Source organism: Acinonyx jubatus, chromosome C1 (assembly GCF_027475565.1).
Source record: "Acinonyx jubatus isolate Ajub_Pintada_27869175 chromosome C1, VMU_Ajub_asm_v1.0, whole genome shotgun sequence".
Classification (NCBI taxonomy): Eukaryota; Metazoa; Chordata; class Mammalia; order Carnivora; family Felidae; genus Acinonyx; species Acinonyx jubatus.
The window spans coordinates 31,981,349-32,008,507 of NC_069381.1; the positions used below are offsets into that span (position 1 = coordinate 31,981,349).

At 50.1% G+C, this 27,159-nt stretch overlaps 1 protein-coding gene across 3 annotated transcripts in view; it reads right to left on the bottom strand.

Annotated features, from left to right (window-relative positions):
* HIVEP3 (HIVEP zinc finger 3) overlaps nucleotides 1-27,159 on the bottom strand; it is a 473,376-nt gene that overhangs the window by 77,583 nt on the left and 368,634 nt on the right. For all 3 annotated transcript variants that reach the window (XM_053212411.1, XM_053212404.1, XM_053212409.1), the window contains one exon: nucleotides 21,335-21,532. The gene's annotated coding sequence lies outside the window, so the exon portion shown is untranslated. The remainder of the gene's footprint in view (nucleotides 1-21,334; nucleotides 21,533-27,159) is intronic.

Here is a 27,159-nt window from a genome sequence, read left to right on the forward strand (position 1 = left end):
TTTAGGGTCTCCTGCTCTGATTTCTCTGTCTATGCCATCTCGCGGGTTTCCTATCTTCCTGAGACCTATCGATATTTTGGCCTGCATTCTATCTTGTTTCCCAATATTACGATGTCAGCCTTCCAAAAACGGCTTTACCTTCTGGCAATTCTAGAAGAGACGTGGAGCTGGACACCTACGTGCTGGTGGTTAGGAAATCACATGTCGTGGTTCATTGGCAGAGAGGCCAATGCTCTTTCCAGGCTAGTGACACATCAGGAGGAGAGATGGGTCTTTCCAGCTGAGGGCCATCATCTTAGAACCCCACAATGTCCACCCCCATGCAGTGTGCCCTCCATGGTCCCGACACCGAGGCAGCAAAACCCACCCAGTTCTACGAAGAGCTGGGACAGCTTATCTAGCTTGCCTGGGCAGACTGTGGTCCACCCACCAGTAGTCAGTGACCGGGACTACCCAAGGGGCCTGCAAGCCACTGTATGGGCACCTAGCCTGCTGCTTTTGTCCTCTTTCAGCTTCTGGGGAGAGCCTTTGGAGGTAACTGATCACGAACCCTCTGTACCTTGCCACCCACAAGAGCTGAGAGTCATGTAGCTGTTTGCACTAAGAGCTGGGAGAAAGGGACTCCACCTTGTCCCCCCCGGAGGCTGCCCAGAGGCTGTCTTTAGTCTACAATAGCTCCCCTTCCTAAGGTCCCCTAGGCTCCCTACATAGTATAGGTTCCATGGCATGGCTCTGAAGGCATCTTCAGGGGCTCCTGCTTGCAACTTTAGGCTCATCTCTCCCCTTCTCCTTCCAGCCTGTGTGTTCTCACCACAGGGAGCTGCAGACTTCTCAGAACACACACCGTTCCATCACCCCAAATGCCGTCCCTCCTAGACTTGTAGCAAACTCCTCAATGTCCTTCAGACCCATCCGTGATGGTTAATATTATGTGCCAGCCTGGCTGGGCCATGGTACCCAGACATTTGGTCAAATGTTATTCTAGATGTTTCTGCGTAGGTATTTGTAGATGAGATTAACATTAATCTGCTCTGCTCTGCGTAAAGCAGACCCTCTCCAGAATGCGGGTGAATCTCATCCAATAAGTGGAAGGCCTGCACAGAACAAAGACTGACCTCCCCTGAGCAGGAAGGAATTCTGCCAGCAGACGGGTGGCCTCTGGATTCGAACTATGACTCTCTTGGGCCTGCAGCCTGCTGGCCCACCCTGCAGATTTTGGACTTGCCACACCTCCATAATCGTGAGCCAACTTCTTAAAAGAAATCTCTCTCTCTCTCCAAATATATGTATTCACATCTTTCTGGTTCTACTCCTTCGGAGAGCCCTGACCTCACAGCACCCCAGGCATCAAATCCTCCAGCAAGCCTTCCGTGCCCCTCTAACATTCAAATACCACTGTATGTCTCACACTGTGTTGGAGTTTGTTTACAGGCTTTTCTCCTCCGAAGAGACAGGCTTCTTTTAGGCCAAGGAGCTCTCTCACTCGCCATTATATCCCTAGCACCTCGCACAGTGGCAGACACAAAAATAAATGGTGCTTAATGGCTAATATTGGCCCAAGGGAAGGTGACCTACTTAGAACAAGAGAGGACTAAAGCAGGTGGCCTAGGGGAGTCTCATTGCGTAGAGGGAATCAGGTCAAACTCCTTGAAAAGGGTCCTGTAAGATGGGCCAGAGAGGGACAAGGGAAACAGTTCCCGAAAACCAGGCTCCTAGAGCCACTCCGAAATGCAGGTCAGCAAAGGGCCTGTACCAGTTCAATGTCGGGGCAGGCCCCATGGGTCGGCCTACAACCAGTCCAGCCTCTTTGGCCCCACCCGGGAACTCGGTGTCATTCCATATCTACAAGACCACGATGTCTTGTCAGGAATTCCCACTTCGGTCTTCCTTTTTTGATGACAACTAAGCTCCAAAAACACTTGGGGAATGCACAGTTTGTGACCTCGAGGGGAGCAGTTCTCTGCATTCTCTAGCTTGTTACCTGCTCCCCTGATCTCTCTAGCTGTGTCTTCATCAAGCAAGAAGATGTTGTCAAGTAGAATTTTCTGAAGCTGAGTTACAAAAAAAGGGGGGGGGGGCTCCTTGCAACCCACACACCTCCTTACATCCTTTTCTCCATCCGAACTGAAACCAGGTGGGTTTGAAAATTCTACCCTGGCGGAAGGCAGGGGCTGAGGATGCAGGGCAGGAGAGGGACCCTTGCAGAAGCACCGCTCTGCATTTCCCAAGGCTCCGAGCACGGGTCTCTGGCCACCCGGTGCGTTGTGAACAAATAAATGAGTGAAGGAACAGACGGTAAACTGAACGGGTACAGCACACCATCAGTTCCTTCTTACAGAACAACCCAGGACCAAGTGCCTTTAATTCAGGAAAGAGGAAAACAGCCAGAAGAAAAGATAAGCTATAGATTGACGAAGGGACTGGGGCCTTAAGAAAGATGAATCACAGTGGGACGCCTGGGTGGCTCAGGCCTTGAGCCGCTGACTCATGATTTCAGCTCAGGTCAAGATCTCACGGCTCGTGGGTTCGAGCCCCGCGTCGGGCTCTGTGCTGACAGCATGGAGCCTGCTTGGGATTCTCTCTCCCTCTCTCTCTGCCCCTTCCCTGCTCTCTCTCTCTCTCTCTCAAAATCAATTAACTTAAAAAAAAGATGAACACATCTTATGACAAGAAGACAAACTGAGAATCAACTGGGATCATTACAAGGGGGACTGACATTACTGAGCGCTATGTGCCAGACGCTCTGCTAAGAACTTGAAGCTCGTTGAGCCCCCAAAGCAACCCCGTGAGGCAGGTAATATCTTTAAGTCCATTTTACAGATGAGGCAAGTCAGGCCCAGAAAGTCACACGACCTGCCCAGGGGGCGCACATGCAATAAAGAGTTGGGCTGGGAGTCAAGGTTGGCAGGTGGCTTCAGAGCATGTGCTCCTAACCACCTCCCCTTGTGGCACTGGCAGCACTTAACCCCGGAAATAAGGAAAAGCTTGGATTTTGCTCAAGGTCAAGGGGATGGACCCAGGCCCAGGGATCTAGGCGCCTGGCTCCGCCCCCACCTCACTGTGCTTCCAGGGCAGTCATCCCTGATCTGTGCTGCCTGTTCCCATATTTGAAAAAAGAGGGTATTGCACTCGGCTGGGTTCTGGGGACCTTACCTACCCTGGTGCTCTGGAGTCTGCTGCTCCCTAGCTGGGTCTGCCAGCTGCCCCGGGGCCTGCCCACCCCAGAAAGCCTCACGCTAGCCCACACTGAGCCCTCCAGCTAGGCCTGTTGGGTATGGACTCCCACTTCTTGCCGTTCTAGGCTTCTTTTCCAGGACCTGACCTCCTCTCGCCCTCCCACCTGCTTGTGATGCCCATGCCCCACACCTCTCCAGCTTCCCAACCTCCCCCTTCCCACTCCTTCCCACCTGGGCCCACAGTACTCCCAACCTTTCTGCCTCCTGACCTTCATTCACCCTGACAAATATGGAGTCCTGAACTCAAGAACCAGGAGGGGTTTATTGACACGAAAAATAAATACACCGGGGCCTAGAGCTACCCTCCCAAGTACCTCCTTCCAGAGCCTGACAATGCCAGCCCCAGCCTCCACCCTTCATCTTGGATCCTGAGAAGGTGGGCAGAGGTGGGACCTTGAGACTCTGGTGCCCTTTTCCTTTGCCCAGAACCTCAGAAGACCCGATAGCATTTCTTGTTTATCCCGCAGAAATGGGGCAGCCTCTGCCCGCTGCAGGCCAGCACCAGTGTGGCAGGGTTAAATGCCGCAGGACACGCCCCGGAGGCTCTAGGGCATCTGGAAGGGGGACCCAGGGGTGACCTGGGGAGGGAGTGCTGGAGGGTAGCCAGGACTGCTGGGTGCTGAGTCATGTCCCCAAAGTGCCAACCCTGCTCACTCACCTGCAGGGACTTCCCGTTCCCTTCCTAGAACTCCCAAATGCTCTAACACACACTACAATCCTCTACAAACGGGTTTCCCAATACGTTAGGCCCAAGTAAGTGATTCCTCTTTCCCAAACAGGATCACACCCTTGCCCTCCTGCACAGGACATGCACAGCTCCCCTCTCCCATGGCAGCGACAGTGGCACATTCTCGATTGCTTACTACACGCACAGGGCTGGGCATGAGCCAGTTTACGCCGTGTTGCCTCACCGAGCTAAGAGTCTCATGTGTTATATCTTTACCTACAGATTTTAGAAGCAGAGGCTATTGTTTAAATTACCTTTATGTTCCCTGTGCCCTCCCTGTGGGCGCCCACAGGTGTTTGTGGCTTGATGAGTGAATAAATGAATGAATGAACTCACGATTGTGGAAAACCTTGGTTAATGAGTAGTTTACAGAAGTTACCTTAATTCTTTCCTGGAAAAAAGGAAACTAGGAAACTAGAAATATCCATCTGTTAATGAATAGAATTTTCCTTTTTTTTTTTTAAACGTTTATTTATTTTGAAAGAGAGAGACGGAGAGAGCACGAGCAGGGGAGGGCAGAGAGACAGGAAGAGACGGAATGCCAAGTAGGTGCCATGCTGCCGGTGGAGAGCCTAACGCGGGGCCCGAGCCCATGAACCGTGAGATCATGACCTGAACCAAAAATCAAGATGCTTAACTGACTGAGCCACTCGGGCGCCCCAATGAATAGAATTTTCTAAATGTTGAGTGTCATTCTCATAAACATAACTTCTGCAACCTGCTATATTAGGTGGTGTTAGTATAATTCACATAACATACATTTCACTCTCTTAAGTGCACAATGAAGTGGTTTTTAGTATATCCATAAGATTGTGCAACCATTATCACTATCTAATTCCAGAACATTTCCATCACTCCAGAAAGAACCCCAGTACCCATTAGCAGTCATTCCACATTCTCCTCCCCCTTCCCAGTCTCTGGCAACCATTAATTTATCTACTTTCTGTCTCTATGAATTTGCCTCTTCTGGACATTTTATATAAATGGAATCATACAATCTGTGGTCTTTTGTGTTGGGCTCCTTTCACTTAGCATAATGTTCTTAGTCATTTGCTTTAAAAAATATCAGTATTTCACGGAGTTTCTCAGAGCATCTTGGGCCCCAGGGGTTCTGAGGCCATAATGCCTGTGGTGACATGCTGGTTGGAGTCGGCCACCATGAGCCATCAGGACAGCATGGGGTCTGGCAGCAGATGTGTGGAACCACGCAGCATGGGAGCTGGATGGTGGTCACAGTCTGGGGCTAGCAACAGAACCAGTGGTTAGGAACCAGTTAAGCATGGGAATCGTACTCGGAATGTTCCTTGTGGGGTGGGACCCCTGTGGTGTACTCAGGAGAGCCCAAGGGACCAGCTACCTGCAAATCCCATTCTCTGGCAGGGAGAGAGGTATGTTAAGGACACCAGTCCTGGACCTGCTATTCTGGCTTTGAATGGAGAGCCCCATTTCTAAGATGGTCTCAAAGCTCAACAGAAGTTGTGGGTCCCCACGGCTTGGCTGGTTCAGATCTGGGGGGTGGAGAATGGACATCCCAACTACTTCCCCACCCTCTCTGACCCCGGGCATCCTTTTAGCGGGGAAGTTGCTCCTGGCAGGAAATCCCAACAGGCTGACTGGAGTCAAGAACGCTTTGGTCTTAGTTTGTCCATGAATTGATTAATTAATTGTTAATTCCCTTTTTGTGTTTTTGTTTATTTGCGATTTTAACTTGCTTTATTCCACAGAGGATCTGATACAGTTTACAAAAACAAAATAGGAGCATGAGTTAAAAATGACAAACCAGGGAGGGGCGCCTGGGTGGCTCAGTCGGTTAAACGGCCCGGGTCATGATCTTGAGGTTCTCACGAACCTGCGTCGCGCTCTGCGCTAACAGCTCCGAGCCTGGAGCCTGCTTTGGATTCTGTGTCTCCCTGTCTCTCTGCCCTTCCCCAGCTGGCACTCTGTCTCTGTCTCTCTCAAAAATAAAATTAAAGAAAGGTTAAAAAAAAAAAAAGACAACCCAATCCAGAGGAAATAGAAGACACAAGGCTTAGACCAGAAGGGATAAAAGAACATGGATAAGGAGGGGAGAAGGCCCCACATGGTAGCTGTATTCGGGGCCTGGAATCAGGGGGCAACTTCTTGGCAGTGAAAAGAAAGGACAACAACACAGCTCAGTGTCCTGATGATAAACACACCAGTTGCTCGGAAAAAAGCACAGCACTTCTTGGCGCTAAGATATGAAGGGAATGTGTCTCATGCTGTTTCCAAAAGGGAGCCATCCATGAAGTCATCCCTCCAGTACGACTTAAGCTCCTATGGGCTGGGTCTGCTGGCATCTAAGACTGCCCTTTATTTACATCATCGGCTTTTGTTTGGGAAACACTGTGCCATTCGGTGACCATCATTCCAAGTTTTGCCAGAAACATGTACCATCTGTTCTGTTATTTATGTAATATTTTCATTTACATTGACTTGAGCTTGCCCTATTTTTAAATTTTTTTTTTCAATGTTTATTTATTTTTGGGACAGAGAGAGACAGAGCATGAACGGGGGAGGGGCAGAGAGAGAGGGAGACACAGAATCGGAAACAGGCTCCAGGCTCTGAGCCATCAGCCCAGAGCCCGACGCGGGGCTCGAACTCCCGGACCGCGAGATCGTGACCTGGCTGAAGTCAGACGCTTAACCGACTGCGCCACCCAGGCGCCCCATGAGCTTGCCCTATTAAAACATGGGCTCCACCGAAGCAATAGGGATCATAGGCGTAATTCTAGGATTTCACTGAGTTAAAAACGTTACTATTAACATAGATAATTTCACGCATGTTCCTCTGAAAATCACCTCATGTTCTACTAACGGTTTGTGTCCCACTAGTAGAACTCATGATGCACTGGGGTACATCTCCCTTTATGGACAGCAAAGCTTCCCCTCATCCCCTCCACCTGATGGAGTGATGGAGACGGTCTATGCATCAGACCTGGTTTAGGGTCTCCTTTCAAACCTTGTAATCGTAGAGCTGGAAGGGCCCCTGAGCAGCGTCCAAGTTAAAGCCTACATGTGACAGATGAAGATGCTAGGGCTCAGAGAGCAGAAGGTCGTTGTCCCAAATCACAAGGCCAGTGACAGTGTGAGGACCTGTCCCAGCCTCACCTTCATCATGGCTCCAGATGGATGGATAAGCATTTATATAACCGAAGACTGGAACCCACTGAAGGAGGCTGGTTAATACACGGGTGGGGTCTCACCCAACTCCACGGCAAGCCCCGTGAGGGCAGGAACCATGTCCATTTTGTTCACCACGGTAAATCCAGCACCCAGCACTCTGCCTGGCACATAGCAGGTGCTCAGAAAACACTGGTGGGATGTTACTGCCAAGTTCAGGATGACGATCACTTCTGGGACGGCGGGAGGGAGGGACCTCAGATTGTGCAGCGACTTCCAACTGTATTTGCTGAAGTGTTTTTCCAGTGGGGCCGTGGGTGTTCTGCCATTTGTTATATTATTGTCTATATTGTTGTTTCTATCTGGTTGAAATATTTTTTAAAATTTAAATATATTTGTTAAATACATAAATAAATACAATGTCCCTTAACAAGTGTTTGTTTTTTTTTTTTCCTCCGCTAATATAATCCTCTGTGCTGTAGCTCAAATGACTTTAACCACAGTGGAAGAAATGGCTCTGATTTCCATCAATACCCTCGCTGGGGGGTCTTCTCAGCTTTTCACCTCTCTCTCCACTTCCAAAGCCTGTGGCACTTAAAGGGTGAATCTGAGCACGACTGAGGCCAACCAAGGCAGAGGGTGCATCCCAAACCTGGCCATGGCATCACTGGCATGGCTCACACAAACTGAAGTGATCCGGGAAGCCAATTGGAGAGCCCCAGCTGGATGCGCAAGGGCTCCGCTGATGAGTGCCCCATCAGGGCAATGAGCGCTTCTGTAAAACCAAGCCACCAACGAACATCTGTGTTCCCCACCTGCATAAGACAAGTCTTGGCATATATGTATATGTATATGTATATGTATATGTATATGTATATGTATATGTATATATATACACATATATATGTATACGTATATATGTATGTATATATGTATGTATACATATACGTACACGTATACGTATATGTATACGTATATGTATATATATATACACACACACACACAGACTATTTTTTGCATCAAATGCCACGTTAGGTTGTACATGGAGGTTGCCAAAGTGGACCCACAAAGTCTCAGTGTTGAGCTTGGAAGGGACTTTCTAGGGCACTGGCACTAGCTCCCAAAGCGGCTTGCAGGCCTCCCTTAGGGGCTACTCCCAGGAGACGACTCACAATCTGGGGCAACACAAGAGATACGGGAGTGCTGACGCATACGGGCACTTGTACTCCAACGTTTATAGCAGCACTTTCAATAGCCAAATTCTGGAAAGAGCCTAAATGTCCGTCAACTGATGAATGGATAATGAAGGTGTGGTTTAGATATACCATGGAATACTACTTGGCAATGAGAAAGAACGAAATCTGGCCATTTGCAGCAACGTGGGTGGAACTGGAGGGTATTACGCTAAGTGAAATAAGTCAGGCAGAGAAAGACAGATACCATATGTTTTCACTCATATGTGGATCCTGAGAAACTTAACAGAAGACCAGAGGGGAGGGGAAGGGGGAAAAAAAGTTACAGAGAGGGAGGGAGGCAAACCATTAGAGACTCTTCAATACTGAGAACAAACTGAAGGTTGGTGGGGGTGGGGGAGAGGGGAAAGTGGGTGATGGGTGATGGGTATTGAGGAGGGCACCTGTTGGGATGAGCACTGGGTGTTGTATGGAAACCAATTTGACAATAAATTATATTTAACGTTAGAAAAAACAAGCTGGGACAACAGCACTTTTTCTTTCTTTTCTTTCTTTCTTTCTTTCTTTCTTTCTTTCTTTCTTTCTTTCTTTCTTTTTCTTGCAAACCATCAGGGGATGTATTCTTTTGTTTTTATAAAAATGGCATCACCCTATGCACATTACTCTGCATCTAGCTTTTCTCATGAACAATCTTTCTAGGCCAAAGGCTGACATTTTTTGAGTGGTTAGTATATATGAGGCACAGTCATTAGCACCTCACGTGCGTCAAGCCTATAGGGAAGGCACTGTTATAATCCCTACCTTGCCAAAGAGGAGACTGACGGTCAGAGAGGTCATGTAACAGTTTGTAAGTAGTGGGATCCAGATTTGAACACTAGCAAAATCTGTCTCTAGACCCTGTGTTCCCAGTCAGTGCTCTTTACTCCCTTCCTAAACAGATTCAGGGTCTGTCTCATTCCGTTTAATAGCTGAATAATGGGCCACAGTTTGGATACGGCACCTTCAAACTTTCTCTACTGCTCCGTTTTCATATATTTTTTTCTAATTTTTTTGCCGGTGGAAGTTTGCATTAAACATCCTTTGCACACGTATCTTTACAGATGGATGCTATTGTTCCATAGGCCAGGTTCCCAGAAATGGGACCACGGGTCAAAGGGGTATGTGTGTTTTGGGTGAGAATAGCTATGAGGCCCACTGTTTGCCACAACTTCCTAAGGATGAGCCATGTGATTGGAACTCACCGGTTTGATTCTGTCTTGAGGACATATCTCTGACCCCTCTTCTCCAGGACAATCCCTGAGATGGGGTTGAGGACAGTCTTCTCTTCCCTAGTTTCCTTACATGTTCCTCTCATAACATGGTTGCATGTTCCCTATGGCTGATCCAGATACCTCTTAAAGTATGGCACCTTCTGGGGTGACCTCTTCCTCATTGAAAGACACAGAGAGAGAGAGAGAGAGAGACAGTATTTTTTCTGATGTCAGTGGTGCAGTAGGTAGGATCCAAGGAGGTGGGGTTCTAAGTTCTTTTCAGCCCCTGCCAAGCCATACACCTGCCTCCCTGAGAAAAAGACCAACGAAATTCTACCGCCACATGATAAGAAAACGGACCTCATTCTTCAATTAGGGAAATGCCAATGATTTTGGAGCTGGACAGACCATCAAGCATCTTCTAGCTCAGTGCTTTCTTTTACGAATGAGCCCTGGAGGGCAATGACCAGCTCAGGCTCACACGTGGGGTGTGGGAGCTGGGAGCAGGGTCACCGGGGGGTTCTTCTCTCCAGCTCTCTCTGCCTGCTGGTTCTTAGGAACCATCTTACTAGAAAGGCACTGTGTAAATATTTTGCTAAGGAGCCAAGAGAGGAAACTTACCCAGGCTGAGCGGCCCTGTGCTGGGCGCTAGCCATGGACACAATGCTCAATGAGGGCCATTATCTGGGAAGGGAGGGCTGTTTGTTCCGCTTCAGGACGGTGCCAGAGCCCGGAGCCACCAGGCTTGCCACTCTGGCTGCCACACAGAAGAGTCTCCTTGCACTCAGCAGACTCTGCGGTTATGCAATGCTGGGCCAGAAGGTTAACTCTCCCCAGACGGGAGCCAAGCCTTGGTCCTTCCTGCCTGAGCATGTCCATCAGAAAATGCTCAAAATCGAGGGCCTCCTTGTTTGCAAAAAATGCTCAGACCCCGAAACTGCTGGTTTACTCCAAAGGGTGTAGTAAGCCCATCTGGCACCTTCCTACCAAGGCACTGGGTCCCAGCCACAGTGACTGCTCTCTGCTCTTCAAGCATCGCGCACGGGCCATGTGGCCCTGCTTCCCCATCAGCGCTCCTGCTCTTCTAAGAATGTTCCTCTTGCCCCTCCCCCTCTACAGTGGTGCTGGTCGAGTGCTTCTCCCTCTCTCTCTATTTTTCTATTTTATTTTATTTCTTTGAGAGAGAGCGAGCGAGCAAACAAGTGCAAGTGGGGGAGTGGGACAGAGGGAGAGAGATAACCCCAAGCAGGCTTCATGCTCAGCATAGAGCTCCATCTTCACGACCACCTGAGCCAAAATCAAGCGTAGGACGCTCAACCAACTGAGCCACCCAGGCGCCCTGAGCGCCTCTCTCTCTTAAGCACAAGTTCTACCCCACATTCACAAAGCCTTCCCCGACCACCCCAGCCATCAGTCCTGGAGCTGAAGGAGTGAGTTTTCAAAGCGAAAGAGACCTTGGATGTTATCTATCCAACTGCTCCATTTTCCAGATGAGGAAACTGAGGCTAAAAGCCGTTGACTAGCCTGAGAACAGACTGAATAAATGTGAGTATCCGCAGGGTTCTCCTCCCTAGACTCTCTCACACCTCACATCCCATCTGTCAGCAGATTATGCTGGCTCGGCCTTCAGACGGTTCCCAGAGTCCAACCACTTCCCACCGCCTCCACAGCCGCCAGCCTGGTCTGTGACACCATCACCTCCTGATGACGACATTCAGCCTCCCAGCTGGTCTCCCATCCTGCGCTGGCCTCCTGCAGCTCGGTCTCCGCACACAGTCAGGGTATACCTTTTAGGGCCCTCGGCAGATCTGCAAGGACTTCTCAATTATCTGCCCGCCTGCCACCGTCCCCTCTCCAGCCTCCTCTCCTCCGAGGCCCCACCCCTCACCCCTCCAGCCACACTGGCCCCAGGGAGGTCCCCCCGCCATGTGATCATGCCTCTGCCCCGAACACTCTTCCCCAGGGAGGACACAGCTCATTCGCTTCCCCGTTAGTTCTTTGCTCAAATGCCACCCTCCGAGGCCCACCCTGACTGCTTGGTTCCTTTTCTTTCCTGACTCACCCTGCCACATACTATGTATTTTACTTAAGTACAAGATAATATCTGGGGCGCCCGGGTGGCTCAGTCGGTGAAGCGTCCGACTTCAGATCAGGTCACGATCTCAGGGTTCATGAGTTCGAGCCCCGCATCAGGCTCTGTGCTGACAGCTCAGAGCCTGGAGCCTGCTTCGGATTCTGTGTCTCCCTCTCTCCCTGCCCCTCCCCGGCTCGCGCTCTGTCTCTCTCTCTCTCAAAAATAAATAAACACTAAGAAAGAAAAAAGATAGTATCTATGTATTTATTTTGTAGGTAATACAAAACATATGATATGTGACAAGGTGAATATGTGCGTCTCTTTCCCCTATCACAATGTAGCTCCAAGAGGTAGAATCCGCCTTTTGTCACCTAGAACGGGATGTGGCATCTTCTCTTTCAGGCATGGCTGATTTTAAGGATGAGCCACCTCTAAGGATGGAGGAGGGTGATGGTGGCACCGTGCCACAGTGCATGTGAGCTGGAGGTGGAGGAGGGGACAAGTTTGGTGGCCCAGGCAGGATCAACAGAAGGAGAGGCTCTGAAGCCTCTAGGGAGGCCAGCTGAGAGGCTGCCCCGATGCCATATATTTAGGACCTAATGGGGGAAGAACCCAGACCTCAGCCGGGCCCAGGTAGGGCTGCTTCGGAACAGCTGATTAATCCCGAGAGAGGTTCAGAAGACCCAGGCGTGGCTGGCCCCTCCCTGCTTTCAGGGAATCTGCAAGTCCAAAATCTATCGCTTTAAAAGCTCTCCAGTGGGAGACTCGTAGACCAGGCCACATTTGGGAGCCTCAGCCAAATCCCTCTGTGAAGAGCTTTATTCCCAGGAATAAATATCGGCTGAGCGAATCAAGGCAGAGCCAGAAGGGAAAGGGAAGGAGCTAAGACAGACCCAGGAGAAGAGAAGGAGGCCCGGAGCCACAACACGATCCCACGGGAGGGTGCCAACCAGCACCCGGCACAGACCGAATGGCTTGTCCCGACAGGTGGGACAGGCGGTTCCTGTTCCCACTTGCTCTCCCACACCTGCGGCCATGCTGATCGGAAGCCCAAATCTCGAGCAAACAGAACCTCGTGATTTCGCTTTTATTTTGACTGACAGTTCTATTTACCCATGGCACCATTTCTTTGAGGTTGGCCGGTTTTGTTCTAAAGAGGGGCCCGAAGGGCGTTCCCGGGTGACTGGCGGCTGACCCCTCTTTTCTGGGTCGGCCCCAGCCCGTCCCGATTCCGCTTCTCTGCACGCTTCGTGGGCTCTTTCACGAAGAGCCTTTTCTTCTAGATGTGTGTGCTCATCCCTCAGGCGCTGGTCCTTAATCCCCTGCGTGTCTCTCTGCCATTTCTTGCCCTGATTCGCAGCTTCCATGGCTGCACACATCACCGGTGCTGCCCCGGAACTCCCCAGGCAGACGTTTCCAGCGGTGACGGCTCAGCTTGGCCAACCATCAAGTGCAATATGCTTCGCGCCAACCTCATCTCTCCCCCTCTGCATCGGGTATGGCCATTCTCCTACACTTCCAGGCTCGCCGCGTCTGAACCACCCCAGAATCCCACCCTTCTGCCCCCACGTCACCTCTTCCACCCACCCCACCCATTCCCTCATTGGTTCAGCTGTGTGCCAGCCTGTGCTGGGGTCTGGGGACATTCACCATACCTGTTTTCTCCTCTCTCTGGGGAACCTCCAGGACCACCCTGGGCCCTGGGGTTGTGAGGGGAAGCCTGTGCCAAACTAGCCAGTCCCACGTCCACAAGTAATTCACAGAGTGATCTTGGGCAAGTCACTTCCCATGTCTGAGCTTGGGTGTTTTTATCTGCTCTTGGACAAGATGATCCATTCCTGCTTCGCCTCTTCCCAGCCTGGCAGAGACGTGCACGGGTGATGTCAATCTAAAGAATGCGTGTGGCCATCACCTTCAACCGTATTGCAGCCTTCTTCCTCCTACAGACCATGGCTTTAACCCTCTCTAGCCCCCCAGCCTCCTGAGACAGGGCTGTAGAATCTGTGGGGGTTTTTGATGTTTATTTTTGAGAGAGACAGAGTGTCAGTGGGGGAGGGGCAGAGAGAGAGGGAGACACAGAATCTGAAGCACCGAGCTGTTAGCACAGAGCCCAGCGCGAGGCTCGAACTCACAAAGCGTGAGATCATGACCAGAGCCCAAAGCAGACACTTAACTGACTGAGCCACCCAGTCGTCCCAGAATCTGTGTTTTAAAGGAACACCCAGGGGCGCCTGGGTGATTCATTGTGTTAAGCATCCAACTCTTGATTTCAGCTCAGGTCAGGATCTCACAGTCCTGACATTGAGCCTCTGCGTCTGTGTGGAGCCTCTCCCAGTGTGGAGCCTGCTTAAGATTCTCCCTCTCTGCCTCTGCCTCTCTCTCTCTCTCTCTCTCCCCTGCCCCCTCTCTAAAAAATAAAAATAAAGAAAAATAAAGAAACACCCCAGGCAATTCTGTTGTAGGGGGTGGTCTATGAGCCACACTTGGGGAAATTCTGGCTCGAGAGATGTTCCAACCCCCTCTGCACCGCCCCAGCCCCGGAGCAGGCCCCACCCTGATTTCCAGGCCCAGGCCCCAGTCTCTCACAGGAGGCCCTCAGTGGTCACCAGGGTGGGCTGTCCGCTCACCAGCCTGAACCCAGAGCCGAGTGTTTTTTCTTGCCATTTCCCCAGCACGGAGAGCCTTCCTGACCTCCCTCTCTCTGAACCTCTTTCCCACCCCGCAAGGTCCAACTCAGATGACTTTTCCTTCCTCCACAAAGGTCAGAAGCACCTTGTCCTGGGCACCCCAAGAGACACATTCCCAGTCATTTCCATCCTGGGTTGCTGGCTGGCTTTTCACCATCTCACATCTTAGCTTCCTAGCCAGGCTGTAAGCTCCCTAAGGGCAGCCGTCTGTCTTACAGGTCTTTTGTGTTCAGTAACAATGCTTACGGAGCAGCTACAAACACTTAAACACACACCAGCACACCTGAAGGAGGGGGGCAGAATTCCTGCGTGAGGGGTGTCCTCTCTAAAGCAAAGACAGAGGGTGCTTGCGACACATGCCCAGAACAGAAATCCAGAGAACCCACAGAAACCCAGGGCAACGGTTCCTAACATCGTGGTGGAGAAGCACGAGGGTGGGGGCAGAGAAGGAGATTCCAGAAGGAAGGAACTTTGGGTAAAGTGTGAGGAGTCCTTTCTGCACAGCAGTTGGGGAGGAGGAGGAAGAGCGACGGAGAATGGGAACGGGCTGGATGAGGGAAGCTGAGCCGAGGAGATGGACATATCCTGTAGGTCAAATCCGGCCCGCTGCCTGTTTTTGTCCACGGAGTTTTACTGGAACACGGCTACACTCATTCCTTTACACGCTGTCCGTGGCTGCCTTCACGCAGCACAGTAGAGGTGACCAGGTGCAAGGGAGACCGTGTGGCTTGCAAATCTTAAAATATGTACTATCTGGCCATTTAGAAAAAAAATGTTGCTGATCCCGGCCATGCATGTAGGAAGATATTGGTGGGTTTTAAGCAGGGGACGGCATGGTCAGATTTGTGTTTTATCTTTCTATCCCTCTGGGACAATGTAGGGATGGGTGGGGCAGATGAGCTGGCTGGAAGGGAAGGTGGTTGGGGGGCTAGTTAACTGTCCAGGTGGGGGGCGAATATGACATCATTGCTGTTGTTTATAAAGAGATCTATTTGTTTATTAATGTTTATTTATTTTGAGAGAGAGAGAAAGCAAGCAGGTGAGGGGCAGAGAGAAAGAGAGAGAGAGAATCTCTCTCTTTTTTTTAATGTTTTTATTTTTGAGAGACAGAGCATGAGCAGGGGAGGGGCAGAGAGAGAGGGAGACACAGAATCCGAAGCAGGCTCCAGGCTCTGAGCTGTCAGCACGGAGCCCGACGCGGGGCTCAAACTCACAGACCGGGAGATCATGACCTGAGCTGAAGTCGGATGCTCAACCAACTGAACCACCCAGGCGCCCCGAGAGAGAGAGAAAGAGACAATCTTAAGCAGGTTCTTCAGTGTCAGCACTGAGCCCGACGCAGGGCTCGGTCTCACAAACCGTGAGGTCATGACCTGAGCTGAGATCAAGAGTCAGACGCTTGACCGACTGAGCCACCCCGGCGCCCCTGTCACGAGATTTATTAAGAGTTGCTGTGTGCCTGCACCAGGCTACGCCCTTTACACATACTCCCTCACTTCCTGTGCACAGCAAGTGCAGGTAAGTGCTGTTCTCCTCATCTTACAGATAAGGCACAGAGAAGTGGAGCGGCTTGCCCAAGGTCACACAGCCGGTAGGCAGCAGAGCCAGAACGCAAGCCCAGAGCCAAGCTCGAGGGCTTCGGGGTCAAGCGTGTGTGCTTGTTGACAGATCCCTTCATGCCTCCCTGAGAATGCACAGAACACAAGTCTTCTATAGGAGAAAATCTTCCCTGAGTCGAGTCAGGCAGGAAGTGGGAGGCAGGAGTGTGGCTATTTTGGAAAAGCGACACAAAAAACCACGAAACTTCCTACCTGTCCCGTTTTGCTCCCATCTGTCCTCGGAAACAAGGCTGCCCCTCTCTTAGAGAAAAAGGTGTTTCTCCCCACACTCTGGCTTTGCCGCTGTGGCGGGAGAGAGTGCTAAGCTTAGCACACGTTCGCTATTTTTAAAGGACTGTATAAACAAACAGGGCTATGTAAATAAGAAAAAAATGAGGTCATCCTTTTAAAAATCTAAAAATGTTCTTTTTCTACCGGGTGAGCAGCAAAACCTCAGAAAGAGCTGGTGCTTTTTTATCCCTGAGAGCCGGCCCCTCCCTCCCTTGCACCCTCCCCCCCCCCCCCCCCCCCCCCCAGGGAAGGCAGGCAGCCTGTGAGTCGGGACTCCTGGGTTATATTCCTGACTCTGTGGGCTCTGCCTCAAATGCCCAAAGCCACTGCCCAACCCCAGCCACCAACTCCCTGGGGCATCGGTCCCCATCCCAGGCATTCACAAGACCCTCCTCCTGCACAAACCTGCTTAGAGTGCTGAGCCAGCTGCCCCCTGCCATCCTGCTTCCTCTACCCTGGCCTGAACCCGGGTCTGCTGAGTGGCTGCAAAGGCCTCTGCATGCTACTTAGAAGCCATTTGTGCACTCCCTCCATATCCAACCCCCCCTGCCCTGCCAACACCACAGGTTTCCCTGCACATATTCCAATCTCCCCACATTCTTCCAGACCTCCTCTCCCAAGCTGATGGCTGGAAGTCACGAGAGCAGCCAGGGGAGCTGTGTTTAGGTCATCAACAATCATCAGGAGACACCCCAAGTTTCGGCAGGAGCCCAGGAGGCTTCCCTGTTTCCCAAGAACTTCTTCCACTGACCCCCCCCCCCCCCGCCCACCTCCAGCCCTCAGCATCCTCGGCTCCGTGAAGCACAGAAATGAGAACCACCAATATTTGATGGGGGGGGGGGCTTTCAAACTGTGTTCCACGGAGGTATTTTAGAAGTTCTTCAAAGGTCACTCGAGAAGTTTATTCCAAAAATATAGTTCGACTCCTTTTAAATAAAACCGTGGTGGAAAATGGACCTGTGCATTCAAACATGTGCCTTAGCACATCATAGTAACCCACCAGGTACACACAACAGGTGTGGCCAGCTTAACTTGGTTTGGGCAGAACTCAGACTAAAGCCTGGGCAGGTCTTAAACTTCAGTATAAAATAGGTCTTCAAGTAGAAAGCTCGGAGCTCTTTACTGGACATGTTGCTTCTTCGGTTCAGGACTATACATCCTTACATAAAACCGCACAAACACGTACACTCTGAAACTTTGCATGATATGAGAATATAGTATGTGGATTATCACGAAGACGTCATCAAGATTGTCTGCTTCCTGTCTGAGTGTTGTAATAGGAAGGAATGCAAGCCGTTGCCTGATACTCTCAGTGATGCAAACCAGAACCATTCTCCTCCTTTCCTAATGTCCATCTAACATTGAACTGAAGATCATTCGGGGCTGAAGGTAAGCGGTTAGAAGTCTGTTACCATTCACATCATCTTATAGATAATGATTTGGAATTTGCTTAATACTGTGCAACCAAGCCAAACAAAATAAAAACAAAAAAGGCAATATTAGATGTTATAGTTGGTACGTGATAAAATGATTATCTAGAGCAGAGGCTGGCAAAATTCTATAAAGGACCAAAGAGTAAATATTTTTGACTTTGTGGGAGAGACAGTCGGTCACAATTACCCAACTCTGCCACCAGAGCAGGAAGGCAGCCATAGATAATGTGTAAGTGAATGGCATGACTATGTTCCAACAATATTTTATTTACAAAAATCAGGAAAGAGCCTGGATTAGACCCGTGGGCAGTAGTTTTTTGACCCTTAATCTAGACTCTGAGATCTCAATGTTTTTATTGACGGACGTTCATAATAAATACATGCCAAAAATTGGGCACCTGGGTGGCTCAGTTGGTTGAGCGTCCGACTTAGGCTCAGGTCGTGATCTCGCAGTTTGTGAGTTCAAACCCCACACTGGGCTCACTGCTGTTGGCACAGAGCCCGCTTCAGATCCTCTGTCCCCCTTTCTCTCTGCCCCTTCCCCTCTTGCGCTCTCTCAAAAATAAATAAAAACATTAAAAAAATAAAAGATAAATGCATATCAATAAACTGCCAATATAATCTGTTTTATATTATTGGCATTCCATGTAGGATTCGACTTTTAAAAATGGCTTCTAAGACCGTAGAAGTTTGCATACTACTGGCCGAGGGCTTTGCTGCTGAGAAAATGCTCTAATGTCTCTTTTCAAATTAGGTTCATCTTGACTTACTCAGAAATCACATTTACTCTGGAGAGAGCCTCAGTCCAGGTTCCCAGTAGAGGGGGGCCATGACTCCCTGCCCTCCAGTAACCTCAAACATAGCCGTTCCCAAGCTCACATAGTGTGAATGGGCCTCCCCAGCATAGGGGAGTGTGCAATGTCAATGAAGGCTGGCCCCCAGCTGTGTCCTACCTGATATCCCCACCTGCCCGGGCCTGAGCCCTCTCCCTCATTCAGAGGCCATATGTTCCAGCACCCTCCGTGGTGGCTAGGGAGGCTGTGCCAGCAGTGGGCCAGGAGCACCTGGACACTCCAGAAGCCCTGAGTCGGCACCCCATTAATCACAGAGGCTCTTATTCCCCAGGGAGAGCACAGGAGGGGGTTGGGGACCAGACTTCTTGCTGGAACTGACAGCTCATTTCCCTCTAGACCAGTCCCATCCCTTACGGATTCTTCCCTGCAGCTGTCAGAGCCCACATGGACAAAAAGGGCATTTAGCAGTAAAGTAGGGGAAGGCAATGTGAGGTCTGGGGAGGATCCCCACCTGTACTCTCCTTGACGGTCCTCCCATATCTCTTCCTGCATATCCCTCTGAGGTTTCTGTTTCCAGCCAGGTTCAAGTATTTCCTGCGCACCTACCCTAATAAACCCAGATCCTTCCCCGAGACTGCTGGCGGAGAAGACCCACAAAGGCTGTGACATACGCAGATGGAAACAACCGCTAAACCTCGGCACCATGAGACGTCCCATGATGCCATGGAAGGGGACCGACTCATTATGGCACTGTTGATTCCTATGAAAATGTCGATATTCCTGGGGAAGGGTCATCCTTGAAGCTGTTATTGCCTTTCTTCAGGATGCGTCTTGGTAGAGAAGACAGTGCTGGGTCTTTTGTGGCCAGAGGCTCTGCTCCTTACTTGCTGTATGATTGTCTTTAAATCACTGAACCTCTCTGTGCTCAGTTTCCTTATCTCTATAAGAGGGGCAATAGAACCAAGCCTCACTCGGGTCTGTGCGGTACTCGGATTTGCCGATAAAGTCCCAGGCCCCATACGCAGCGTTGGTGGCTTTACTTCACTCTGACTCTTACACTGGGAACCAGATGGCCAGAGCATGGCAGACATGTCACAGCACAGCAACCAGGAGGGCAGAGAGGTGGCCAACCTGCCTGCACAAGTCCGAAGGGCTGCTCACATTCAGGGATCCCTTACTACGTGTCCAGCAACATTCCAGGGGCCTTCCCTGCATCTGCACAGCAACCTGTGAGGTGGGCGCCATTACTTTCCCATTTTACAAGCGGGACCAAGCAACTTGCCTCCTAAATTGTAAATGCCTCACAAAACCGGTAAGTGCCTGAGCTGGGATTTGAACCCAGGAAGGTCCAGAGCCTCCACTATTAAGCACCACATCTAACTAGTTCGTGGCACATCTCTCAGAGTGAGGCACAGGGTGAGGCACAGAGTGAGGCAGTCCTTCTTCCTCAGAGTCCAGGGGTGACTCCCCCACCTCCACTGGAAAACCCCGGTCACGGCCTGGGTCAAGGGGGTCCACGTGGTGCAGCCGAGCTGTGGGCAGAGGCCTGGGCCCAGCTACCCCAAGGGTCCCCATAGAGGAAGAACAACTAGGTACAGTGGTGCCCTCTTCGAGGGCTGCCCGAGGCCCTAGCCTCCTCTCTGTAAGTGCGAAACCACTAGGAGGATGGGGATGAGGCATTGCTCACCGCACGCCAGGCTGGGAAGGCCCTCAGGACTCACAGCCAAGCCCAGAGACCCAAACACAGGGAGAGCATCACCAGAGTCCCCAGAAAGAGGCCCCGGAGCACCCACACATCAGCTGCGTCTGAGTCAAGATACAGATTCCTGTTTCCCCCGTCCCAAGAGTCTGCTTCGGAGAACATGGGTGGGCCAGCAAATCTGCTTTGGTGGGGGTAAAGTTTATTTATTTATTTTGAGAGAGAGCCAGAGACGGCACGAGTGGGGGAGGGGCAGAGAGAGAGGGAGACAGAGAATGGCAAGCAGGCTCTGCCCTGCCAGTGCAGAGCCCAACGCAGGGTTCAAACCCACAAACCGTGAGATCGTGATCGGAGCCAAAACCGAGAGTCGGCCGCTTAACTGACTGAGCCACCCAAGTGCCCCCTTTGTTTTCACCAGGCAACCCCTGCAACCTACTTCGGTGATTCTGACACACCCCGAAGCCAGGCAAAACATCCAAAGACATATTCCCAGCCCAAAGAGCTCTAACACCACACACCTAGCCTGAACCACAACCTGAACTTCTAATCTGGAGCCACAGAGCATACCGGAAGAGCTAAATATTTATATACACAAATACATAGATGGACGCCGAGGCCCCTCCTCAGGCTAACTCAACCAGCATCTCTGGAGACAAGGTCTCGCTACTAGAAATTTTTAAAAACTTTCTAGATGATTCTAACGTGTAGCCAAGGCTGAGAACCCTACATCCTTTCACTTCTTTACTGCAGGGAGGGTCCTGAAGAGACGCCGCTCAGTCTTCAACACCCCCTGTGCTCCTCTGAGTAGTTAGGGGGTGGCCAGGGGCTCTTCAGGCAAGAGCCATCATGGGGGTGGGCGGAGAGGGGGACAGAAAAGACGGTGGAACTCTGGTGTGTGGGCCGTCATGTGAGGAGGCTGCGGTCTCTCAAGAGGAGTTGTTGCCACGGACAGAATGGAAACTGAGGAACTGGGAAGACAATTGAATTTGGGGGGAGGCAATGTGGAGGCAGGGAAAGAGTGCTGACCCTCACGGTCTCTGCTCTTGGCCAAGGAAGTCCTGACGACTTCCACTTTCCACAGAGGCTCAAGGAAGGCAATAGTAATAATAACAACAACAATACATTCGGAAGAGGAAGAACAGTAGCGAGCTCATGCAAAAGACCAAAATGGCGCCCCCATCGAGCATACTCACTGATGGCCTGTTTCTTACCTGTGCTGAAGGCACCACTTTCGATGACCAAAACTAAAACACTGTTCTCTTTGGAAACCAGCGTTCATGTCCACTTCTGCTACGTGGCCTTCCTCTCATGCTCTGCTCTTCCCTCTGGAAGGGAGAGCTTGCCTGGCCAGTATCTCTTGAGGCTCCACCACGAACTAGTTAGAGGCTGCCAGGTTTGTGCCTTGAATCCTGCAGGAGATGGTCAAAAAAAGTATGATCAAAGAGGTTGCTAGGTCAACTTCTTCAGACACAGAACAACCTCTGCCCGGTCCCAGGAGGCCCAGGCCCCCAGCTCCTCCCAAGCTGCCCATCTTGGGCTCGATCCCCACGTCCCTTGGGAAGACAGTATAGCATGGTGGTCCTGGTACCATGTTGTATCTTGCACACGGCACCTAACTTCTCTGAGTCCCCTGTTTCTTCACCAATAAGAAGGCAGAATTCTAATTCTAAGATGGCCCTCAAGATTTCCCGTCCCCTGATGTACACATGCTGCATAATTCCAGGACTGTGAATAGGATGGACTTTGCTCTCGTGCTTAGGTTACGTTACAGGACACAGCTGACCCCAAAACAGATTATTCCATGGGCTTACCCTACCCAAGAAAGTCCTTTAAAAGCAGAGTTTTTTTCTGGCTGGTCGCAGAAGAGGAAGTCATGGGAATTACAATCAGGGGGATTTGACTTGCAAGGTTGCTTCCTTGAAGATGGAGGGGGCATGTGGAAAGGCCATCTGAAGGGGTGCAGAGAAGCGCCCCCCCCCCCCCCCCCACTGACAGCCAGCAAGAAAAAGGACCCGAGTCCTACAACCAATGGATTGTATCTGGATTCTGACATCAAGTGAACAAGGCTGGAAAAGCAGAATTTTCCCCAGGGCCTCAGGACAAGCGCTCAGCCCACAGGTACCTTGATTTCATCCCTGAGCAGAGGAGTCAGCCTCTCTGTACCAGAATTCTGACCTCTAGAACCATGAGCTAACAAACAAGCGCCACTAAGTTTGAGATGATTTGCTACATGGCGAGAGAAAACGAATACGGCCTGCACAAGTGATGCATATTCGGGCCTGCGTGGAAATTAAATCCAATAGTTGGGCAGAAGAACCAGATTCCCCAAATCACTAAACCAAATGGAGCACTCGAGGCCAAAGGGAAGGGGCTCAGGGGTCAGCGGATGAAGGAGGGAGCACCAGTTTTCAATCATCAACTTACACGCTGTTTGTAAGGATCAAATGAGAAAATACAGGGGAGGGCGTTTCGTGCTCCAGAAAGCCTGAGTTGTTTTAGTTGAGTGTAGTGTGTGTGTGTCACATCCACGCTGCTCCCCGGGGCCTAGGCTTTGGCTTGTCTGCTGGAGTCAGTGTGCTGGGGTGGCTGAGGATGTGGCTCCTAGAGCTAGGGTACCTGGGTCCCCGTCCGGCCCTGTACTCGTGACCTCTGTGTCGCCTCCCTATGCCTGAATGCGGGGCTAAGAAATAGCAACTACCTCCCAGGGTTTTAGTGATTCAGTAGACCAGTGCCTGGCGCTGCTCTGGGCGTTATCCCACAGTACGCCCAGCGATCTAGGTCTGGAGTCACCCGCTCATGGGCCTGGGGCACTGTCATGACTTCCTTCTCTTGGGCACCGTGGTTTTACTGGCACAGCCTTGGAAGAGTTAATGTTCCGGCAACTACGTCCCGCTGCTGACTCCTACAAAATGTGCAGGTAACTGAAGCCACTCTGCTCTCCCCTCCCCGCCACACCAGCTGCTCTGGAATCCAGCCAGCGCTGCCCCGCACCCCAGGGCAGCATTGCGCCACCCCACAGTGGCCTCCGTCTATCATTCCCTGATCCTGCTGCCCGAAGCATCCGAACTTCTCACCACTCCTCGGTTTTCGTCAACCCCACATCCTCTGATAGATCTCAGTTATTAATACAAACAGCTGTGCTCTGTCCCTCCCAGGGTCAAAACCCTGATTTCTTAGGACGGGCTATCCTATGAACACTGTCTACAATTCCCCACCTCTGAGCGTAGAGAGTCCGGAGTCTCGCAGGCCTTGTGGACTGCACACACCTCGGCGGGGTCGGTCTGACCCACTCCCCACCCCTGGAGACTGGCACAGGGTCTCACACACAGTCGGAGTAGAACAAGTCTCTTTAGAACCTAGCTGGGTTGCTCATTCATTGAACCGAGCACATTCAGCACCTATTTTGGGTCAGGCCCAGTGGGAAGGGCAAAGATTCAGTCCCTGCCTTCAAGGGGATCACTGTTGTGGGAGGAGGGGCCAGGAACAAAGGGATGCATAGACTCACTGGTTCTGAGCAACTACCCCTCGAAGTCAGGAAGAAAAGAGTAGTCGATTCTGATGATGTCTGAATGGGTGAGAGAGAAAGAGATTGTAAGAAGTGTACGTAGATAGGAGACCCCAAACTGCACGAGTGTCCGAAGAATGTCATGCTGTCTGTGTGGCTGGAGGTGAGAGGTGGTGATAGCTCAGGAGGCGAGAGCTGGGCAGGGGGAGAACTTGGTATATGTAACAGGCTGGGCTTGATCTCGCAGCCGAGGGAGGTCACGGAATCGTCTTAATCAGCGAGGTAATGCAGTGGGGACCAGAGGTGTGGCTGGAGCAGAGGACGGGCTCAGGTGGAGGGAGCGAGCCACTGCTCTGCCATCCACCAGCGGGGCCAGCACTGCCCGAATGCTGCTCCTGGCCTCCAGCAGCAGGTGAGTGGGCCGGGCGGACCCGCCTGCATCCGGTCACCAGGAAAATGTTACACACACCTGACGTTCTACATGGTAGGTGGAGCCCATGGGTTTACCTCTTCTCCCCCAAACTCCGGGGACACAGAACAACGTCCAACGAAATAAGAAAGGTTCAAGTAAGAACACTCTCAGAGTAGCACCAGCCGGCCAGCAAGTCTGAGCAAAAGCAGACAAGGAGGAATGACAGAAAATCGAATCAAAGCTAAGCCGGCTTCACCCACCAGGGGCAGGGAAAGGCCCACGTGCCAATTGCCAGGGAGGGAATTGTGCTCGGAGGCCACGGGAGCCAGGGCAGGGCTGGCTGGCCAGAATTACTGAAATCCAAGGGTAATGAGTGAATCCTTCAGGTTTCCAAAGAGACAAGAGTGGGAAGGAGAGGAGACCCGAAGCCACCTACCCCACACCTTACTGTCTTCCTTAGCATGACTCTCTTCCAGGAGACTCTAGCCCTGACACATGCTTTGACTGCTCTTTGCAGAAACTTCCTGAAGGATCCTTCAGCTCTTCAACAGTTTGTGCCCTAAGATTCTTAGAGTCCCTTGCCTTGCCTCAAAATTCCCCCCCCCTTACCCTCACCCCCAGCCTGTGGTGTGGTATTCCTTGCACCATCCTGATGAAGCTCCTGCACTGACGTATCCATTTAAAAAAATTTTTTTTTAATGTTTATTTTATTTTTGAGAGAGAGAGAGAGAGAGAGCAAGGGAAGGGCAGAGAGAGAGAGAATCCCAAGTAGGCTCTGCATTGACAGCACAGAGCCCGACGTGGGGCTCAAACCCATGAGCCATGAGATCATGACCTGAGCCAAAACCAAGAGATCATGACCTGAGCTGAAGTCAGACGCTAAACCAACTGAGCCACCCAGGCGCCCCTTGACATATCCATTTTAAAGGAGACTTTCAACCCTCAGCAAATCCCGATCTTGCTGCCTCCTCTGGATATGATAAAGCTCCATGGAGGTGATGCCACCCTTTACCCAGGTCAGCAGTGGGCTCAGCTTTGTCTCTGACTCTCCAAAAATTTTGAGAATCAAATTGCCATTGGACTTGACATTACTAACTGCCAGAAGGCAACAAATACTACAGAGGTCTGAGGAAAAAGGGTTAAAAGATCTGTTACTCCACTGGCTCTCAAAGCCAAAGACAGAAGTACTAAAAATAGTATGCCACTTATCTTTTCTTAAAACAATTACTCAAGGAATTACTACCACAAAATTAAAACTGTATCAGAATAAGTAACTCGAGAAAGGGCAAGACAGGATACACAGGAAACAGTGATGAACAATGAAAGAAAAATGCACAGTCAAATCTAAGCAAATGCTGATAATAATGGTCTCATTTGGCTGGGAATTAGCTCCTTGACACTAGAGGAGCATGGGTTTTAATTTTTTAATTTAAGGGTAACCATTTCCAGAAAAAAAAAAAGATACAGACCTCTTAACTACTGTGTGTGGGGTCAGGGGGAGAAACAAAAAATTCGATTAATTAATTCAATTAATTAAGCGTTAGACAGGTAAAGGAAAAGGTATCATAACCAAAAGACATAAAACAAGCCCAAATGTATCAATAAATAGAACAATGTGAATAAATTAAATGACTATATTTTGAGATAAGAGATTAGGTTGAATGGAAAAAAAAAATCCAGCCATCTGCTGTTTGGAAGTGATACACTTAAAACAAATAGACAAAGGTTGAACTAAAAAAAAAAGGCAAAAAAACATAATAAGCAAAATGGTAACAAAAGATCCAGGAAAGTTAATGTTAATATCAGACAAAATGTAAAAATGTTAAATAGAATAAAATGGGGCACTTCAGATTGCTAATGGGTCTATTTCTCCAAGAAGGCACATGAATCATGAACCTTACCTTCACCCTGAACAGTGGAACCATAAAATATATGAAATCATACAGTTTTAGAACCACAAGAAGACCAACACAGAATAGTGTCTTGAACACATTACTCTAAGTCTGATGGTACAAGTAATCTCCAAAGAAAAGTAAGGAGGTTCTGAAGATACAGCTGGTAAGCTTAACTTCATCCATATGCAAGAAACAGAGAAAACATCTTTTTCTCCCATGTCTTCGTACCTGACTACAAGAAAATCTCAAATTCCAACATGTATACCACAGTCTGTGGTCCCAATGCAATGGAGTTAGAAATTAACAAGCAGCTAAATAAATTAAATAAATAAATAAGTAAGTAAACCATGCGCATGATAATTAAAAAATGCTTTTCTAAATAACTTGAGTCAAAGAGGCACAAAACTACCTTTGTAGAATATTTATGAATGCATGACATTGAGCATCCCTCTTTTGAAAAATCTGGGGAAGGGACCCCCGGGTGGCTCGGTAGGTTAAGCATCTGACTCTTGGTTTTGGCTCAGGTCATGATCTCATGGCTCATGGGTTTGAGCCCCACGTCGGGCTCTGTGCTGTCAATGCAGAGCCTACTTGGGATTCTCTCTCTCTCTGTTCCTCCCCTGCTTGCTCTCTAAATCTCTCTCTCTCTCTCTCTCTCTCTCTCTCTCTCTCTCTCTCTCTCAAAAATAAATAAATAGGGGCGCCTGGGTGGCTCAGTCAGTTGTGTCCGACTTTGGCTCAGGTCATGATCTCACGGTTCGTGAGTTCAAGCCCCGCGTCAAGCTCTGTGCTGACGGCTCAGAGTCTGGAGCCTGTTTCAGATTCTGTGTCTCCCTCTCTCTCTGGCCCTCCCCCATTCATGCTCTGTCTCTCTCTGTCTCAAAAATAAATAAACATTAAAAAAAATAATAATAAATAAATAAATAAACTTAAAACATAATAAAATAAAATAAAATACAAATCTGGGGAGTGTAACCAAAACTGCATTTGGAGGGAAATTCAGACCTTAAATGCTTTCGTGATAAAATAAGAAAGACTGAAACCAAATGAATTAAGCATCTAACCCAAGAAGCTGATAAAGGGTAGAATAAACAAAATGATCTATCCGGAAGAAATGAATAAGTTGAAAACAAAAATGAGTGAACGAGAAAAGCATAGCAGCCACCATGAAAGAAATACACAGCTGCAGACTGGCTCTCTGAGACCAACCCCAGGGACAAAGCC